At 45.3% G+C, this 21,721-nt stretch overlaps 1 protein-coding gene across 1 annotated transcript in view; it reads left to right on the plus strand.

The window, feature by feature from the left end:
* MBOAT2 (membrane bound O-acyltransferase domain containing 2) overlaps window positions 1–21,721 on the plus strand; it is a 195,476-nt gene that overhangs the window by 71,528 nt on the left and 102,227 nt on the right. The window lies entirely within an intron of this gene.

The following is a 21,721-nucleotide window of genomic DNA, read 5'->3' on the forward strand; positions in this document are numbered from 1 at the left end:
GACGAGCAGTGGCTGCCGAACTTTCGGATGAGAAAAGCCACTTTCATGGGACTGTGTGCTGAGCTTGCCCCCACCCTGCAGCGTAAGGACACAAGATTGAGAGTTGCCCTGCCAGTGGAGAAGCGGGTGGCTATTGCAATCTGGAAGCTGGCAACTCCAGACAGCTACCGATCGGTCGGGAACCAGTTTGGAGTGGGAAAGTCGACCGTTGGAATTGTGTTGATGCAAGTTTGCAGGGCCATTAATCGCATCCTGCTAAGAAGAACCGTGACTCTGGGGAATGTGCAGGACATTGTGGATGGCTTTGCCCAAATGAGTTTCCCTAACTGTGGAGGGACGATAGATGGGACGCATATTCCTATTCTGGCACCACCCCACTTAGCATCCGAGTACGTTAATCGGAAGGGGTATTTCTCCATGGTTCTCCAGGTGCTTGTGGATCACTTGGGCTTTTCATTGACATTAACACAGGCTGGCCCGGAAAGGTGCATGATGCACGCATCTTTCGGAACACTGGCCTGTTCAGGAAGATGCAGGCAGGGACTTTTTTCCCAGACCGGAAGATCACAGTAGGGGACGTCGAAATGCCCATTGTGATCCTTGGAGACCCCGCTTACTCGTTAATGCCGCGGCTCATGAAACCATACACAGGGAGCCTTGACAGCAGCAAGGAACGGTTCAACTACAGGCTGAGCCGGTGCCGAATGACTGTGGAGTGTGCTTTTGGCCATTTAAAGGGGCGCTGGCGATCTCTGTATGGGAAGCTAGACTTGGGGGGAAAGCAGCATCCCTCCAGTTATATCCGTGTGCTGTACCCTCCATAATATTTGTGAAGGGAAGGGTGAAAGATTCAGTCAGGCATGGACCTCCGAGGTTCAATGCCTGGCTGGTGAATTTGCACAGCCAGAGAGCAAGGCTACTAGAGAGGCCCAGCACAGGGCTGCAAGGATTAGGGATGCCTTGAGGGAGGAATTTGAGGCTGAAAACCAACAGTAATGTTTGGTGCCTTGCACGGGAGTGAAGTGCAGTGGTTACAATGTTAGTAGGAAACTGTGTTTGCTAAGCTGATTTGCAGTGCCTGTTTCTTTCCTGGGCTAAGGTATCTTTGACTTTCTGCAATAATAAAGACTCTTTTCAAAGCCAAGAATTCATTTATTGAAAAGAAAATAACTTTATTGACAGACACACAAGTTTTTGGGAACCTAAAAGGGCAGGGGGGAGGGGTGGGGAACTGTACAGTCACAGGTTTGAATATGTCCTGTCTGGAGTGCTGTGCAATGACTGCTGCACTTCAGGATGGCTATACTGCATGGTGAGGGAGGTTGAGTGCAGAGGGTAAGGGTCGTAGTTCTCAGGGCTGCTTGGTGAACGTACAGGTGTTGGAGGCAGCTGGTGGTGGTGGTAAGAAACTGGATGCTGGGGAAGGGGGTTTTGAGCTGACATGGGGACACAAGGGAAAGAGCTTTGGGACAAGGGTGGCGGGGTGGGGGCGGGTGCGGTAATGCTCCACCTGCATGGCTATGAGCGCCTGGATAGAGCCTGCTTGGCGCTCCAGGATGCTTATCAGCTGCTTTGTGCTTTTCTTCCTGTCCACTGCATTTCTCTGGCGGATCCTGCTTTCCCTTTCCCTCCAGTCCTGCACTTTTTGATTCTCTGTGACAGAGTGCTGCATAACTGCTTGCAGCATGTCTTCTTTGCTTTTTCGCGGCTTCTTCCAGAGGTTTTGTAGTCTCTCAGCCGTTGATAACACGGGCAGCCGAGATCTCAAGATTGCATCTGTAAAGGCAAAAATGCAACACTTAACAGAGGCAGCATTGTTTATACCAGACAGTTATTCCCCCACAGTTAAGGAGGGTAATAGTCTTCACAATAGCATAATTTTCCCATCCCAAAGAGAGCGCACATAACCCACGGGAGCCCCGAAATGGTGAGTAAGGGGGACTGATTGTTTCAGGGCTGTACTGTCCTCAGGGTTTCGGTGCATTGGGGAAAGCAAACAGCTGCAGGGGGCACCTACACTGAACACTATCCCAACATTTTCCACAGGACTTTATCCTGGAAGATATCTCGCTGCTGCGGGTCACGTGGGAAGCACGGGAGGGTCTTCTACTGCAATGCGGATTCCGCCCTGGCCCCTATGCAGCTTGCCTTTGTCTTGCAATGGTCCCCACCCCTCGCGGCACAGTGGCGCGGACGCGTTAGCCTGACTGGGACAAGGACCACCAGTGGCTCTCCCAAGAAATCTGCGCAAGCGCATTGCCCACGCTCTGGCTGAAACTTTTGAAGAGATTACCGAGGCCGATTACCGCGACGTGATAGACCACATCAATGCGCTGTTCTGCATCTAGGCATGCATGCATGCAGCCCTAACCCCCCCTCCTCTCCCGAAACATTTCCATCCTGAAAATAAAAGCCGCTTACCGGGAACCCGCTCCTCTGTTTGTCCTCCACCAAGTACCGGCTGCTGCGACTGGCTACCTTCCTCCTGGCTTGAGAAGAGCTCCTGGCTGCATACCTCCTGGGACTCCGGGGTGTCTTCCCCCACCCCAGTACCCTCACTCTTGCTCTCCTCCTCCTCCTCCTCCTCCTCCTCCTCCTCCCCCTGCTCTGAAGTGTCCATCGTGGTCCTCGGAGTGGAAGTGGGGTCACCCCCAAGTATTGCGTCCAGCTCTTTGTAAAAATGGCAGGTCATGGGGGCAGCGCCGGAGCGGCGGTTTCCCTCGTGGGCTTTGCAGTAGGCACTCCGCAGCTCCTTCACTTTAACCCTGCACTGCAGCGTGTCCCGGTCATGGCCCCTTTCCAGCATGGCCCTTGATATCTGCCCATAGGTATCGTAATTCCCATAGGCGGCAGGTTTGTATAATTTTTGGTGGGGCCCAAAATGGTGGTGCACCCCCGCTCCCGCCCTGTAAGCCGATATAAAATGAAGCTACAACGCGTCAGTGCCACAAGATTACAAGGGTCAATTAAAAGTGGAAAGTCAGAAGCAGCACTTGCCTACTTCAATATACAGTATTATATTTTGTTGCACCTGTTGTGATGAAGTGGGAATGTTCTTAATATTTTCTCTGAATACTGTGTGGGTGCCTCAGTTTCCCCTGCAAGATGCCAACTGAAGGTGTTGGGGACAAAGAGATCAGGTGGCCTCCTTGTCCGGAAGAGACACAGAGGCCAGAGGAGGGAGTGTCAGTTTGGAGCTGGCTGGGGAAATGGGGAGAGACCCAGAACTTGGTTCTGGGCTCCCCACCCCCCAAGATGGACCTGACAGAGTTTTCTGTACCAACAAGCTCTGTTTAAACTGTGTTCCCGTCATCTAATAAACCTTCTGTTTTACTGTCTGGCTGAGAGTCACATCTGACTGCGGAGTTGGGGTGCAGGGACCTCTGGTTGCCCCAGGACCAGCGTGGGCAGACTCACTTTGGAAAGTGCATGATGTGGAAGGGCATGCTGAATGCTCCGAGGTCAGACCCAGGAAGGTGTAAGCTTCTTGCCCTGGAGACAGTATGCTCCGAGAGAGGAGGTTCCCCCAGAGTCCTGACTGGCTTTGTATGGAGTTGTTCCAAAGCATCACAGCATCCCCTTCCACACCGTGCACTTCCCAGAAGTCCACACAGGCACTGACACTCCCTCCTCCGGCCTTTGTCTCTTTTCCAGGCATTAGGAGGCCACCCGATCTCTCTGTTCTCCAACACCTTCAGTTGGCACCTTGCAGGGGAAACTGATTTGGGAGAAATGAAGTAAAAGCTGCCCAAACCGAGCTTGAGCACTCCTGAATTTTGAGGTGTTCAAATCTGGAAGGCAGGTGCTGGGGGTGGGAGAGGGCTGTGGGCTCCATGGGGGAGCATGGCAGCAACTGTCTGGAGCTGCACGGAGCCAGATACGCTGGTCTGAGTGGCACAGTAAGCGGTTTGGGGGTTGGAGAAGAGGTAGGGAGTTCCAGGGGGCAGTCAAGGGACAAGGAGCAGGGGGGGTTGGATGGGGCAGAGGTTCGGAGGGGCAGTCAGGGGACAGGCAGCAATTGGATAGGCATGAGAGTCTAGGAGGTTTATCAGGGGACAGGTAGAGGGTGCGGTTCTGGGGGGGAAGTTGGGTGGGGTCTCAGGAGGGGGCAGTTGGGGACAAGGAGAAGGGAGGCTTAGATAGGGGCTGAGGTCCCAAGGGGCAGTTAGGGGCAGGAGTCTCGGGAGAGGGTAATCGGGGAACAAGGACCAGTGGTGCTTAGATAGGGGGTGGAGGTTCTGGGGGGCAGTTGGGGCAGGGGTCTGGGGAGGGGGCAATCAGCGGACAGGGGCTGGGATTCAAAGGGCTCTGGGCTGCTGGCAGCCGCGGGGAGCCCAGAGCCCTTTAAATCTCAGCTGCGGCTGGGAGTCAGAGGGCTCTGGGCTGCCTGCAACCGGGGGGGAGCCCAGAGCCTTTTAAATCCCAGCCGCAGCCGGGAATCAGAGGGCTCTGGGCTGCCCGCTGCGGCGGGGAGCCCAGAGCCTTTTAAATCCCAGCCGCGGCCGGGAATCAGAGGGCTCTGGGCCACCCGCTGCGGCGGGGAGCTCAGAGCCTTTTAAATCCCAGCCGCGGCCGGGAATCAGAGGGCTCTGGGCCACCCGCTGCGGCGGGGAGCTCAGAGCCTTTTAATCCCAGCCGCGGCCGGGAATCAGAGGGCTCTGGGCTGCCTGCAACCGCGGGGAGCCCAGAGCCTTTTAAATCCCAGCTGCGGCCGGGAATCAGAGGGCTCTGGGCTGCCCGCTGCGGCGGGGAGCTCAGAGCCTTTTAAATCCCAGCCGCGGCAGGGATTTAAAGGGCTCTGGGCTGCCTGCAACCGCGGGGAGCCCAGAGCCCTTTAAATCCCAGCCGCGGCCGGGAATCAGAGGGCTCTGGGCTGCCCGCTGCGGCGGGGAGCTCAGAGCCGTTTAAATCCCAGCCGCGGCAGGGATTTAAAGGGCTCTGGGCTGCCTGCAACCGCGGGGAGCCCAGAGCCCTTTAAATCCCAGCCGCGGCCGGGAATCAGAGGGCTCTGGGCTGCCCGCCGCGGCGGGGAGCCCAGAGCCCTCTGACTCCCGGCCGCGGCTAGGATTTAAAGGGCTCTGGGCTGCCAGCAGCGCAGAGCAGGGGAGAAACCTAGCTCCAAATATTGCCCCTGTCTGTGAATATTCCTGGGGCTAAAGCCCCAGGAGCCCATATAAGTTGGCGCCCATGGTAATTCCTACGGCTGGAGTGCAGCTGGGACTGCACAGCTTCTTCCCCCCAAGCACTGATGAGGTTCAGCAACTTGCCATTGCTCCATGCTGGGTCTCGTTTGCCACATGGAGCAATGGTCACCTGGAAAGATTCACTGATTGCACTCTATACCTGGCTGAGCAAACAGGAAGGGGATTTTTAAAATTCCCGGGGCATTTAAAGGGCGGGTCTGACGCTTGGTCACCTGAGGCCAGGGCAGTAGAGTTCGAACTGATGAGCAGAGTGGCTGAACAGGCATACTGGGATACCTCCGAATACCTCTGGAGGCCAATAACAGCGCTTTTGGTGGCCACACTGGCGGAGCAGCGCTGCATCAGCAGCGCTATAGTCGTTATTCCCCAGGTCGAGGTGGAGTACAGCCAGAGAGATACAGCGCTGTATGTGCCTTGCAAGTGTGAACGGTGAGTGAGTTGCAGCGCTGTAAAGCCACCACCAGCACTGCAACTCTCCAGTGTAGCCAAGCCCTCAATAATACTAAGCTAGTCTCAAGCCCTGAAACAGTCTGGCCTTCTTGTTGGTTCCATAAGGGTTCCTTTAGCAACAATATCTACACATCAACTTCCTATCCAGACCATACAGTGTTTTCTCACTGTGCAGTGTTTAGATTGCATATGTGCCTCTTTCATATTTTACTCGTAGTTTGGGAGCCTCCTCGCTCTTGGGACCTCCTTTGAACCCTTAGCAACTTGTTGGTTTTATCACTTATAGATGAAGACTGCCTACTTAGTAGTCATTACATCAGTTTGAAGGGTAAGGGTGATTTCAGACCCTCATGGTGGGTCCCCCTTACACAGTGTCTTGTAAGGACAGGTCACTCCCAGACCAAGTTCCTGCCCAAAGTTTTGTCAGAATTCAGTATGAAACAAGTTATTCATCTCCTAGTTTTCTTCCCCCAAGACTCACTTAAACCTGGGGGAAGCTAAACCTGACAAATTTGATGGAGTCGGAGCATTGTCATACTACTTCAACAGGACAGAATCATTCAGGGACACATCTAGACTATTTGTGGCCTTTGCTGATAGGGTTAAGGGTCAGGCAATATCCTCTCAGAAGTTATTTAAGTGGGTCTCCAACTGTATAAGAACATGGTAGGGGTTAGCCATGTTAGATCAGCCTAGTCTTATTAGAGCTCATTTTCCTAAAGCTCAGGCAACTTCTGCTGCTTGTTTGAAGAATGTCCCTATTTCTAATGTTTGTAAGGCAGCTATGTGGCGCTCAGTCGACACATATACAAGACACTGCTCTTTGATCAAGGCTTTCTGATTGTATGCCCGTTTTGGTAGGGCTGTTCTGTAGTAATTGTTTTAAGTAGGACTCATAATACCTGCCTCCAAGCAAACAGACAATGGCTTGTTAGTCACCAAGAGGGGAGGGAATGATAAAAATCTAGGTTAAGTAATTTTTTTGAGATTTTAAAATGTAGGTAAGGGTGGTTCAGAGAAGCTTGGAAAAACAAATTTTCTATTTAACATTTTTCTAATCTTGTTCTGAGTTTCTTGAACTATTGTTTTTGATGATCTTCAGAGTACCGGTACAATGATTGAAGAAACAAGTAAGACTGTGATTTTTGTAGTTGTAAAAAGTATATAATTATTGCATATTTGCCAGTCTTTAAAGTCAATTTTTTTCTAGCGCCTGCAGAACTTCTCAGGGCAGTTGCTCATGGCCTGATTCTCAGCAGTATTAGAAGCAAACCAGACCCAGATGCATGGATATGCATGTGCATGTGTGTCACGTAGTGTTTTTGGTTGCATGGTAGCTTATCGAGTGTTTGGAGTAATCAGTCAGAGGTTAACAGTAGTTCAGTGCTGTACAAAAAAGGTTACTTTTGATAACTGCTTACTAATGCTCAGTTCTATATGCTTGATGACTCATACAGTGAATAGTCCCATTGTCTTCAATAAGACTTATCACAGTGCAGAAAGTTTAAACATGGAAATACTTCTTGGCAGGAGCGGCCCAAGTTGTGCCTGATAAATGTGGTCCTGATCATATTTAGCACAAAAGTATTTAATTCAATTAAAAAAATCTGCTATGTAACATGTTTTTTCAAATTTAAATATAAAAAACTTATGAAATTCAAAGCTATTGTCCCCACAGCCACCATAACATTTCTTCTGCTTCCAGAGTTATCAGATGACTGTATCTATTGATAAGAATTGTAGGTAAAGCTTTTCATAAACTTAAGTTTCCAATGTACAAAAGCATTATCTTTAAATAAAACTTCTGGTAGAGATTTAGTACTCCCATTTTGTTCCTGTACATCATTAATGTTTTTTTAAGGTATGTCTACACTGCATTTAAAAACCTGCAGTAGGCCTGTGCCAGCTGTGGGATTCAGGCTAAGGGGCTGCTTAATTGCGGTTTAGATGTTTGGGCTTGGGCTGGGGTCTAGGAGCCTGTGAGGTGGGAGGGTCCCAAAGCTCAGGCTGCAACCTGAGCCCAAACGTCTACACAACAATTAAACAGCCCCTTAGCCTGAGCCCTGCAAGCCTGAGTCAGCTAGCATGGGCAAGCTGCGGTGTAGACATACACTTTTTGATTGAATCAAAATTAGATCAATTTTAATCAAATTAGCTGTAGAATGTGAGGTTGGAATAGCTGCTGAATTGTTTCTAGTGAAGGTAACAGTTCTTTCAGTTTTAGGGTGTAGGTCTCTGATCAACAGATTGGACTGTTTCAAAAGCAGTAATGTCTAGCACAGGCCATGGAGAGAAGTGGGAAAGCACAAAAAATATCTTCCATCATTAGTTCCTTTTGGTGTTGTGATTGTCAGCTAACATGAATTTTTCTATTGCTCCTCCCTCCTTGACTTTCTGATTTCTTGAAAGAAACCTAGTGGGGTGAGAGAGCAAAGTCTTTTGAAGCACAAAAATGTATAGTAAAGGAGAAAAATTTCCCATAGACACTAGGAAAATCTTATGGTGGGGTCCACCGGAAAATCTGCCCTCAAACATAAACAAGGAAAGAGGGAATATTATGAATACACGACTAGTGACTTACAATCAAAGAAAACTGGTGCAGAAAGTGTATCAAAGTTTTGCCCCCTTTCACTTTCTTGAAATCTCTTCCAGATTCTCATAGGATAAGACCAGTGAAAATAAAACAAATGATATGACTGCGTTAAAAGAAGGAAGAGAGGCAGCTCCAGCGTAACCAGACAAGGACAAGGCTTCCATGTGCTTTTGATGCTCTGTGGTCACAGTCAGAAGAGGCCAGGTGGAAAGAGCTTTACTTCTAGGGTGACCAAATAGCAACTGTGAAAAAACAGGACCGGGGTTGGGGGGTTAATAGGTGCCTATATAAGAAAAAGTTCCCAAAAACGGGACTGTCCCTTTAAAAACGAGATATCTGGTCACCCTATTTACCCTATTTACTGCAGAAAACAGTTACGGAGAACATCATTCTAAAGGAAAAGTTTTCTGAAAGTTAAAACTGCCTGAAAAACAGTGCTGAAATAGAAAAGCCTCTTTAACCACAATTATAGTAGTGCTATAAAAAAGATATTTATTGAGAACAGCTGCTTACTGGGTAACTTTCTACAGATTTTGTACTAAAGTTGTTACTTCATAAGAATGGCCATACTGGGTCAGACCAGTGGTCCCTCTAGTCCAGCATCCTGTCTTCCAACAGTGGCCAGTGCCAGGTGCTTCAGAGGGAATGAACAGAACATGCAGTTGTCAAGTGATCCATCTGCTGTTGTCTAGTCCCATCATCTAGCAGTCAGGGGCCAGGGACACCGAGAACATGGGGTTGCATCTCTGACCATCTTGACTAATAGCCATTGATGGACTTATCTCCCATGAATTTAACTAATTCTTTTTTTAACCCTGTTTATAGTTTTGACCTTCACAACATCCCTGGCAATGAGTTCCATAGGTTGACTGTGCATTGTGTGAAGAAGTACTTCCTTATGTTTGTTTTAAACCTACTGCTTGTTAATTTAATTGGATGATCCCTGGTTCTTGTGTTATGAGTTGGAGTAAATAACGCTTCCTTATTCACTTTCTCCACACCATTCATGATTTTATAGACCTCTGTCGTATAGTCCTCTCTTTTCCAAGCTGAAAAGTCCCAGTCTTTTTAATCTCTCCTCATATGGAAGCTGTTAATTGTTTTTGTTTCCCTTCTCTATACCTTTTCCAATTCTAATGTATCTTTTTTTGAGATGGGGCAACCAGAACTGCACACAATATTCAAGGTGTGAGAGTACCATGGATTTATATAGTGGCCTTATGATATTTTCTGTCTTACTCTCTATCCCTTTCCTAATGATTCCTAACATTCTGTTAGCCTTTTTGACTGCTGCTGCACATTGAGCAGATGTGTTTAGAGAACTATTCACAGTGACTTCAAGATCTTTCTTGAGTGGTAACAACTCATCCCATCATTTTTTATGTATAGTTGGCATTATGTTTTCTGATGTGCATTACTTTGCATTTACCAACACTGAATTTCATCAGCCATTTTGTTGCCTAGTCACTCAATTTTGTGCAATCCCTTTGTAACTCTTCGCAGTCTGCTTTGGACTTAACTATCTTGAGTAATTTTGTATCGTCTGCAAATTTTACCATCTCACTGTTTACCCCTTTTTCCAGATCATTTATGAATATGTTGAATAGTACTGGTCTCAGTACAGATTAATGGGGGACACCACTGTTTACCTCTCTCCATTCTGAAAACTGACCATGTATTCCTGCCCTTTGTTTCCTATCTTTTAACCAGTTACTGATCCATGAGAGGACCTCTTATCCCATGAATGCTTACTTTGCTTAAGATCCTTTGGTGAAGGACTTTGTCAAAGGCTTTCTGAAAGTCCAAATTCACTGTACCCACTGGATCACCCTTGTCCAGGTTTGTTGACCCCCTCAAAGAATCCTAATAGATTGGTGAGGCATGATTTCCCTTTACTTCTGCATACTCTGAATGAGTACGCAGAAGCACATCTGCACCTTAATCTTCGTGTTAACCTTGCTACTGAACTTCTGACTTCTTCATCTGTGTTCAGTAGCGCAGGTCATGTTGTAAATAACTGACTACAGTGAATGGATACAAAACCTTAGTTTTTTCACAATTAAGATTTAACTTGAGAGGACTTGATTTTCCTTAAAATGTCATGTTTTTATGAACTTTAAAAAAGAAATATTTTGGATTCTCCCTAAATGTTAAACTAATTTAATAAAAGTTTCTTTTCGATAAATATTAGATTTGAGTTTCTAGAAGAATAAAATGAACTGCAATGAGAGATAATCCATTACCTTTTTTAGGCTAGTAGTTCTTAGTGGGAAGATGTATCAGATCTAAGTGGAGATTGCTTCAGATAAAAGGCTTTATATTAAATAGATTCCTGCAGTTCTAAGTCTAGAGTATAGTGAGGTGGAACAAACTTATTCTTCATATACAATCAGTGCTAGCAGTTATACCAGAAAGACTTCATTTCATGATGCAATCAAAGAATTCATAATTCTGAAATTTCTCAGCTACTTGATGTTTGTTCAGATAAGCCCTAGGATATTCTAAACTGCCTATTTATGTTGCCTGTATCATTGATATACTGACCACATTAGTAGGCATATTTATTTTGGGGGAAGAAGGAGGATAAAGATGGTTCTGTTTTAGGGTGGGAGACATTCCTGGGTTCTCCTGATTGCCCTTTCTCACATTGAGGATTTTCTTGAATTGTAGCTCTTTGAAACTACAGCAGCTTGTTTTCAGCAACAAGTTCTGCTTTTGCTCTGTTGGGATTGCTTCTTATGATCTCAACAGGGGAGAGTGGATAGTAGGAGTGGTACTGAGGATGCCATTAAAATATCTGATGTAAATAGATCACGTGAACATTCATTCTGATGTTCTCTTCTTCAGAATGAGGATCAGTGGGCCAAAAATACATTGCATTAAACAGCTTTACTTTCAGTGTTTGAAGCAGTTAACCACTTTAGGATTGTAGTTGCAGGGTTCCAATGAATGTCTGGCAAGAAATTATTGGCTACATCTTGTTGATGGGCCATAGCTGTGGCTGGAAGAGTGTTCATTTCTAATCAGACTACTTTCATGTTAACACTTCTCTCAAACAGAAAATGTAATTTAAGAAATATAAGGAATGATTTTCTCTGAAGGCTGGACTCAAATAATCTTTTGCATTTTTTTAAATTTCTTTCCATTTAGCTACCTGTACTTGAATTTCTTACATTTTGAAGGATACAGGAATAAAATTTTCTAGGATTATCTTCACAATGAGGAGAAAAGTAATATATACATTTAAAAAATTAACATATGCTAGAATATTGCCGGTGACTGGGAGACACATTATGAATGTGAGTGACTGAATTTTGCAAATTAATGTTTAAAAGGACTCCAGTTGTGCAAGGTACTAAGTGTCCTGCAAATTCTGACATCAATTGGAGTTCAGAGTGTTGTACAGCTTGAAAAATCAAACAAAGGCATAACAAATTATGTTGCTCACTTACTGTTGTAATTGTAGCTTTTAGTCTTAATTTGCTATTTCATAATGTGCTAATAAATATTTAGCATGAATTATAAAATTAGTCTTAGAGACACCACTAAATTGGGACTCCTCTTAAACATTTGCAGCAAAATGGGGACAATGCCTCATTTTTGTGAAGATGATGAATTGTACAGATAAGCAAAATACAGATTAGAGCGGTTCTGCTGTATTTGACCCACATTTCAAAATAAACCCTTTCTATAATCACAGACACTTTAAAATAAAATTTTTGCATATTGTGCATCCTCTATGTTATGATAAATGAGTATCTCCCCTTGTGAAACTAGCATGCTGCAGGTAATCCTGACCTAGAATGTTGGTATAATTAATGGACTCCTTTCTTTGTGATATGCCTTAGGGAAAGAAAAGGATAGGAAGAGTTCAAATATATACATGAACTGTTGTGTGCGTCTCTTAAAAACAAATAAGTGGTTAGATACAACTGTTTCCTCTAAAGGCTAATCTCTATTCAGAGATGAATAGGGGGTCTGGGAGAGCAATAGTGGGAAGTTTATACTTTAAAAAAAAAATTTGAATCTCCGCATCTAATCTTACCTACCATCCTTCAGCAGTGAAATCAAGGAGATTTAGTCCAGTTTAATGGATATATAAAATCAAGCTCTAGTCTTACTTTTGACATGGGGTCTCTTATTTCTGCTAGAGATCTGAATGTTTCCAACCACATAAATGTATAATTCTCATTAACACTGAGATTTATGTGCATCTGTTCATTATTTTGATTTACAAGCAACTGAAGCTTAGTGCCTTCAATGTCCTATGAGATGCTAATCTCCATTCATAATGCCTACATTAGAATGCCACTTTATCACAAAATGATTTTTAAAAATACATTTTAAAAGGGCTGTTTAATAGTTATTTCAAAGCTTGTTATTTAACTAACATTTAATTGAATGAAGTAACTATAGTAAGAAGCTCTAGTCTGAAGGGTACCTTTCCAAAATAAATAAATAAAAGACACTATGGACAGAAACCACTAACTTTCTCCCGCTGTTTTTATTGAGCTAACTTCCCCTAATTTCTTTAAATATTAGCCTTTCAAATAAAGAATTAGCCAAAGCTTCTGGCTGTGTCTGTAGTTATATGGATTTTGTTTATATTTATTCTTCTGTGAACCCTTCGTCAATGCTAGTCTTGTCACAGCTTTCACGAATACCTCTGGAACAATTCATGCCCCCCCAGTTTTCCAATTTAAAAAAACCCGCATCTTTAATGTAGTCATTTATGGATTCTGTTCAACATTGTAAGCCAGCAACTTTGTCCCTATAAACATTGTAGTGATTTGCTTTTTAGTAAAGAAAGCAATCTTACACAAGTGGCTCAGATTAAATTACACTTCATGCCATGTGTCATAGGGAGAAAATTGAAAGAGCAAATTTCAGTCCCCTTCCTGCTATGAGCTTCATGTGGGCAGACCTCCATTGACTTCAGTGAGGCTCTGCACAGGGGTCCACTTGGAATGAGATCATCTTGTCTTAATTCATTTTCTTTTTTTTTAAAAATCTGAGACTTCAAAAAGGGAAACATATTGGGAATATTCAAAGCAAATTAATCATGCTCTGAAATTTGCAGCTAAGAGACTGACAGTATTGAAAATCTGTATTTTGTAAAACGTATTGAAAGAAAAGGTTTTTGTTATGCAGGCCCCTAGTTGCAGACATTGTCCCTCTAAGTTTCAGCAGCCTCCCTGGGGTGCCCAATGGACCACAGCACTGCTTGGAATGTCCACATTGCTGTCTGTATCAGGCATGCTATCTGAATCTCCACATGCTATGGCCCTGCGTCTGGCACACTTTTCCCACCCTTAGCATGCTATCTTTGCCAGGACTTGATGGAGTTCTCAGAGGGTAGCCTTAAGTTTGTCTTCTTCAGCAGCTGCACCAAGGGAATCCTCCTCCAGCTAGAAATCAGCTTTTAGAGCTCCTTTATGTGCTGCTCTTATGCAGCATAAAGGGACCAGTGTCAGGGTGAAAATCTCACCCATTGTGTTGCCTTTGTGCCATCTGGAACTTCCCTTGTTCTCACTTCCTGTTTTCTGTTTCGGCTGCTGTGTTTCAAAGTAGGCTTTTGGCAGATAAAATATCTTTTGAGAGTGCCATGACACTGACAGACAGAGAGATTTCCAATGTAGCAGGGTTCTACCTGCTTGTTGCAAGAGCTTACCTCCCACAAAGAAAAGTTCAGCTTCCAGCTTCCCACTAGAGATTTCACCTCTCCAAAGAGGACAATATAGTTGCAGAATCTAAGAGGATGGCATGGCAGCTGCTGGGTTGAAAATGGTTTCATCCCAAACCCCTCCTCCAGCAGGCATCATGAGAATGCAGCATAAGCTTAACTCCAGCATTATCAAAATATTTTTTTCACTGGAGACTCAGTGTAATGACTCTCACCCTTCTGGATGGGAATATATGTAGGATTGTTGTCCCTCTCTTTTTCAAATTGTCTGAATGGGAGGAAGCTCTCAAAATCCTCTTATGTCTAAAGAATTAGTCGAACACTGCTCTATTATGGGGAATTCTTTTCTCTCCTCAAATTAGTTGTTGATAGAAGGGAGGAGGAGCCTATCTTACAGAATCCATTATAGGATGGGGCTTTTTCTCTTGAGAATATTGACTTTCTTCATGTAATATAGTAAAAATGTTGTAGATAAGTACAAAAACTATAACACACAACTATTTTGCATAAGTTCATATTTGACAGCTTTAAAAGTTCCAAAGGCTGTGGTGGAGACCAAAAGATTGGAGTGTGTGTTTTTGTTTGTTTCCTTACTTTTACTACCCTGTATATAGGATGGAGGTGCTTGGGCCAGACATGCCTGGGGCCTGGTACAATACCAGCTACCTCTGTGGCTCTATGGATGCACTGGGGGATGCCCCCAGCAGTCAGCTATTCCTCACTGACACATTGTATAGGTCGATCCTCCCCCAGGGGAGCTTTCTCTTGCCAGTACTGAGAAACCTGTGACAGTTGATACTGGACTCATCTCAGCCTGCTCCGGAGCTGCAACTGGTCCTGGTATTGCAAGAACAGCCTTGGGAGCTGTCTCCTTTTGCTTCCCCCTCACTTTCTGATGAGACTGTGATATTGGAGGCATCATCCCCGGTATCAGGAACTCCTCAGGAGAATGGCACCTTCTTGGAACATTCAAATGGAACTAGTGGAAGAGAATATCCTCCAGCTCATTGACATTCTCCATTCCACTGTGACAGGAAAGGTGGTGTTACCTATAAATGAGACCTTTATGCAGCTGGCCAAAACACTCTGGCAGAACCTTTCCTCTGTTCCACCTGTGGCAAAATGAACAGAATAAAAATATCTACCCTAGTTCTGTTCCAGGTGTTTGAGCAATTTTATTTGTTTCCCATGTTTAGCTTATTAGTTGTGGCAGTGGTGAATGAGAGAGGCCCTAAGGGTCAGACTAAGGCTACCCCCGAAGACAAAGGCCTCAAAGAAGAAAATATGCTTACTCACCTTCTTGTAAGTGGTGTTCTTCAAGATGTATTGCCTATGTCCATACACGACCCACCCTTCTTCCCTGATATACCATCAGCTTTCGGTGTGAAGGAACTGAAGTGTGTGTGTGCGGGGAAGAGGGTGGCTCTGCCCTTTATAAACTCCGTTCGGAGCATGAGGAGCCCCAGCAGGTACTGTTAGGGAAAGCTCTCTGGCACCAGTGCATAGGACATGGGTATAATGGGAATATGCAGCACATCTCGAAGAACCATAGTTATGAGAAGATGATGAGTAACTGTTTTTGAATCACACCAGCCTAAATTTCACTTATAGAAAAACTCATTAAGTTACAGAATGACCATGTTTGTTGGAGAAATAAATTTTACAGATAAGAAACTGGCTTTTTCTTGGCATAGACTTTAACTTTGTAATGGCCACAGATATAGAAGAGACAAATAATAGTTACCACAAAAAGGAGAAAGGCACCTGAAGTACTTTTTTTTTTTTCTTCAAGTGAATATCAGATTTTTCTATGTTAAGGACTCTGTAGCAGTGGGCATTGGATTAGACGTTTCTTACCTGTGCACCAAATCTCTCCTTCCTTGATTTTTTTCAAAATCAGAAGTTATAATACACACCAGTATCTATCTTGCCAGTGATTGTCAGATCACTCCCATTGATGTGACCTGACTTTCTAAATTAGCAAAATAGTCTTTGGCAAGTAGCTTCAAGATAAACAACTTGTGTCCTTCAGTGTAATAGATTCACAGAATGTTATGAAACCAAAGCTATTTTCACTCTGAAGGATTGATTTAGAGCATGGGAAGTCTGAACTCTGGAAACTAAACTTTTCTGTTTTTGGATTTAAAACTTTTATTTTAATTACCTTATAAAAAAAAGTTTATTTTTTTTTACTTCAGACTTCTCACAGAAATTGTGTTTATATCCTGAGATTAATAATGAAATTGAAGACTAAAGGAATTTTTTTATGAAGATCCGGTGATGGTATTGCTATTTAAATATATGTCCACATAAGGGAAGCCAGCTTGTACTCTTGTGGCTTGTCTATATGAGTGCTTAGTTTGTGGCAAGCTGGGATGTAAATCTACCTCTCATTAGCATGCCACCCCCTCACTGTCCATGTTGAACTTGGTGCCATGCCCTAAAATTTCCCTAGTACATTTTGATCTACGCTGCTTTGAAATGGAGTAGATTAAAGCATATTAGGGACATTTTAACACACGGTACTGGGGTCCACACAGACAGTTAATGCGTGGCAGGCTAATGTAAGATAGATTTACTCCCCAGCTTGCCCCAAACTAAGTATTTGTATAGACAAACACTTATACTGGGAACCATTAATGTGGTCCCATAATATGAAACATTCTGCCATTATAGGAACATAAGATAAAAATCCTTTTAGGAGAAGAAGCCACAATAATCCAGTGTGGATATGCTGTAGATAGATATGAAGATGCTGACAAGGGTGTAGCTAGCTTTTGAAATGAGTGTGCAGACCTATTTTATGTTGCCATCCAGCTTTTCTTCAGTGCCGTGATATTTCTTCCCTCCCTTAAGAGCGCCTTCTCTAGGCCCTATCCTGTTGCCAGTTAGAAGGGAAGTGCACTCTCTAACTGGATGAAATGTGAGTGTGCCAAAGCATATGCTTTGCTACACCCTGGTTGCGTGGCTAAATGGACCATTGATGTGTTATAATATGGCACCTAGTATTTTAAAACTACTGTACACTTGTCACACACACACAGAGCTTGGTAGAGCGCCATCTTGTTGTGTGTAGGCCCCATCTCAATGGTTCTCCTGAGTCTGATGTGTACAGGTGCTGCTGCTGCTGCTTGGTGTCTGTAGGCACACTCTCAGGGTGCAGATTGTCTGTCCTAATTATCCTCTTCTGAAAGCTAAGACCCTGTGTTCTTGCTGCCTAGCTATTGGAGCTAGTGCTGACCCGTCAGAATTTCCCATGGCTCCAGCCATGTGGGTTCACTGGGTTTATAATTTACCATTTTAGGTATATGTGATAGGGAAGCAAATAGACACAGAGACAGGATTGTAAACATAGTTACTCTTTAGTTATCACCAGAAATACACAGACGTAGACAAAGTAATGACACACCTGTATACATTTCCCTGCCTCAGTTTCCTCACCACTCTGGAGAGTTCTTTGGTCTTAGGGCAGAGTCCTCTGGGGAGTCCAGATTTCCTCTTCTGCGCATGGCTTCTCTTCAAAATTATGGTGTCTCTCTCCCTCTTTCTCACATTCAGGTCAGTTTCCTTACTTTCTACCTTGGCTGGTCCTTTAGTTAACAGAACACCCCTACTATGAAAGCTTGCCCCTCTCTCCTGCCCAAGCTTTATCCTTGCTTCCTTGAGTATTCACTGACTCACACAGCCACTGTAGTTTTTAAATGCTGGCATCAACACATAGATTTCTTTTACCGCTGCTAAGAATTTTCCACTTTGTACTACTTCACCAGCCTCCTGCAGAGGATGAACTGGTTTCCCTAGGCTTCAGCCAACTCATTGCCCAAAGGTGCTTCCATCTTAATAGATGGCCAATAAAGGTCTAACTACCCATTGTTGTACCTGGTCTGGGAGGGGTTTGCTAGAGCTGTTACAGCATAACTCCACATCCACACTGAGACAGTCCATGATTCAAGAATTTCATAACTTCATAACATCAACCAGAATCTGCAAGCTGTACATAGACAGATTCCACGGGTTGTCACAGCACAGGAAAAAATAACAAAGAATCCTGTGGCACCTTATAGACTAACAGACGTTTTGCAGCATGAGCTTTCGTGGGTGAATACTTGCATCTGAAGAAGTGGGTATTCACCCACGAAAGCTCATGCTGCAAAACGTCTGTTAGTCTATAAGGTGCCACAGGATTCTTTGTTGCTTTTACAGATCCAGACTAACACGGCTACCCCTCTGATACAGGAAAAAATAGAATATTTAAACAGTGACTTTGAAATAGAGAACAAACTATTTGCATTAAAAGAAGGATCAGGAAGGAAGAAGATCACTTCTGTGCTTTCTGGTACGATTTGGGAAGTGAGATTAGGGAAATATACATACGGATACAGTTAAAGTTGGGGTTTTATCCAGTGTTATGTTCCCCAGTCTACCATATTGCTGTTTAACGTTCAGCTGAGCATTGGGCCTCATGAAGGGCTTTAGGTTGTATGGTTACTTCCGAAGAATCATACACATTTTATTTTTTATTGCGGAAATAATTTGCTGTAAACAAGAATATTAATTACAGTCGAACCCATTTATGTCGACCTCGGTTAACTTGCCAATCCTATTAACTCGAGGTTTTACAAGTGGAACCGCCAAACTCCCTCTTTATCTTATGGGCTTCTCATCCATTATGTCGATTTGCCCAACCCTAATATCTCGAGCCCGGCTCCCCGCGTCCCCAGCCGCCCGCTCCCTGGCTCTACAGCCGCGCGGTTCCCCAGCCGCCCGCTCCCCGCGTCCCCAGCCGCCCGCCCGCCCCCGCATACCCGGTCCCTGCCCGTCCCCGCCCGCCCGTCCCCGCATACCCGGTCCCTGCCCGTCCCTGCCAGCCCGGCCCCGCATACCCGGTCCCTGCCCGGCCCCGCCCGGCCCCGCATACCTAGTCCCCGCTTTGCCTGCCGCCTGCCCGCCCGGCTCCGCTTCGCCGGTCCCCGCTTTGCCGCCCGCCCCTCCGCCCGGCTTCGCTTCGCCGCCCGCCCGGCCCCGCATACCCGGTCCCTGCCCGTCCCCGCCAGCCCGGCCCCGCATACCCGGTCCCTGCCCGTCCCCGCCAGCCCTGCCCTGCATACCCGGTCCCTGCCCGTCCCCGCCAGCCCGCCCGGCCCCGCATACCCGGTCCCTGCCCGTCCCCGCCAGCCCGGCCCCGCATACCTGGTCCCCACTTTGCCTGCCGCCTGCCCGCCCGGCTCCGCTTCGCCGGTCCCCGCTTTGCCGCCCGCCCCTCCGCCCGGCTTCGCTTCGCCGCCCGCCCGCCCCGGCATACCCGGTCCCGGCCCATCCCCGCCAGCCCGCCCGGCCCCGCATACCCGGTCCCTGCCCGTCCCTGCCAGCCCGCCCGGCCCCGCATACCCGGTCCCTGCCCGGCCCCGCCAGCCCGGCCCCGCATACCCGGTCCCTGCCCGGCCCCGCCCGCCCGCCCGGCCCCGCATACCCGGTCCCTGCCCGGCCCCGCCGCCCGGCCCCGCATACCCAGTCCCTGCCCGTCCCCGCCCGCCCGCCCGGCCCCGCTTACCCGGTCCCCGCTTCGCCTGCCGCCCGGCCCGCTTACCGGGTCCTGCTTCTTTGGCTGCCCGGCTCCGGGTCCCCGTCCCGCTTCGCCGGATCCAGCCACGTGCAGGCACCGCGGTAAGGGGGCAGGGAGGGGGTGTTGGAGAGAGGGCAGGGGAGTTCAGGGGTGGGGGGGTGGATAGGGGTTTATCTCGATCATCGGTTATCTGGACTATTTTTGGCAAACCCCTAGGCCGGCGAGATAACAGGGTTCAACTGTAATACCACTTATTAATAACTGTTACTGCCAAGCAGATGTCAGTGCTGAGACCATACATTTTTATACACAAACACATATTCAGACTCAGCATTAGGCAGATTGTCTTGTAATAACGGATTATTAATGACTGCTATTTCTTTGTTTAAAATTACATAACATTAATTAAAATGCACATTAGTATGCATGAAAATGGTCCCCCTGTTTGTTCCTTTAAATTCTGTATTCCTTTTATTGTCTCCAGTTTCTGGGACTTATTGCAAAGGATTTTATCCAATACTGGTTTCTGTATTAATCTGTAACGTAAAGGGGTCATAGATAAATGGGCAAACATTTTTCCAAATCACTAGTGCCAAAGTCTCATTCGCACTTGCGTTCTAAACTGAAGTAATCTTTAAAAATAGAAAATTCAGCCACCGACTACCTGCCTTCACAATGTGACTGACCCTTGCTGCTCTTATCTATAGCAAACAGTAATAACTTGCACTCTTAGTAGCTAAAAAATAGTTGGTTAAATATAAATGAATACTTAGTGCAATATGCAAAAATTTTGCATTTTTTAGAACTTAGGCCCTCAGACTGATTAAAAGCAAATCTGAGTTGTCTGAAGATCTGGTTCTTTCTGTGTGGTGTAAGATCCAACTGTTCTTTATTGCAGGGCCTGTGTTTTTTATTCCCATCAATTTTCTTCAGCTTTGTTCTGACAGTTCCCGCAGTCTTGGTCATCTTAATTGCTCTTCACTGTAGCTTCTCCATCTCAATAATATCACATTTCTAATAGGCTAAATTAAAAAAAAAATATTCCAGATGTTGCCTCACCTACATACTGTATTGAAATATCATTGCTGGCTCAATTTCAAGTGGGGCCCTACTTAGCCGAATGTGTACTTGTTAACTAAGAACACTTAAACATTACTCTCATTTTCTGCTGTGGCCATTTGCTCTAAGTTACAGTGTCACCTTTAAGAAGTGCTCAGATACCATTGTGATGGATGTGGTATAAAATTGAGGTGGTTCTGTTACTGCTTTGGAGTCTTCAACTGAAACATTAGCATATAATTTGAGTCACTGGAGAAGATGCCCCCTTAAGTATCATTCCTCTGAGAAGTTGAAATAGTAAACAGTTTTGAATAAGTGCACAACTTTAATGAAGATAAATTTATTACATTTCAGTTTAATTTTCTCACTTTTTTCAGGAGGAACTGCCCTGGATGGCCTTATGATAGAACTGTTGCTGTCTAAAATATTTTTCTTTTTGTGTGCTTGGTTTACTCATTCTAAGAATTGTGTTAAACTTTTTGTTCTCTGCAATGAACTAGAACAGTTCTCCTGACTGCTGGCATTTGTAGAATGACTTTTGATAATATATTCTCTTCTTGGTCATGGGTTTTTTTGGGGGGGAAGAGGTGTCCCGAGTTACCTGCACACTTGTTCTAACTTCTCCATATCGTTCTTCATTTAGTTGCTCTCTTTAATATTTAACCTTCTTTCTGGTTGTCTTTTGCTGTTTAGAGTCACTTCTTACTGCATGGATCCTTCTGGTTTGTTAGTGTATGCAGCAAACAAAATTAGAACTATCACTAATACTAGTAGCCATCCAGAGGTATCAAGTGGAGTGCAGCAACTTAGTATAATGTTCTTTGGTGTTTGGGTAATTCTTCATATCTCTATGCTGTGTGCGTTGACTTTACAGATACTATCTTGGTTCTTACCCTAACTAGCATGGTATCTGCAAAGGGAAATAGTCTCATTAATATACTAGAAATCTTTTAATATGTCATTATAGTAGTTAACAAAAGGTGAAATGGTCAACCATAATTTATATAGACTTTTGAAGGGCCTTTGACAGGGTCCCTCACAAGTGGCTACCCAAAAATATCAGCAGTCATGGAGTGAGGCAAAGTGTTGTCATGGACTCAAAAGCATATGAGAGTTAGGAAACAAATAAATATAAATAGCCTAATTTTCTTCATGGCAAAAGATTAGTA

The sequence above is a fragment of the Mauremys mutica genome, chromosome 3 (genome assembly GCF_020497125.1).
Source record: "Mauremys mutica isolate MM-2020 ecotype Southern chromosome 3, ASM2049712v1, whole genome shotgun sequence".
NCBI lineage: Eukaryota > Metazoa > Chordata > Testudines > Geoemydidae > Mauremys > Mauremys mutica.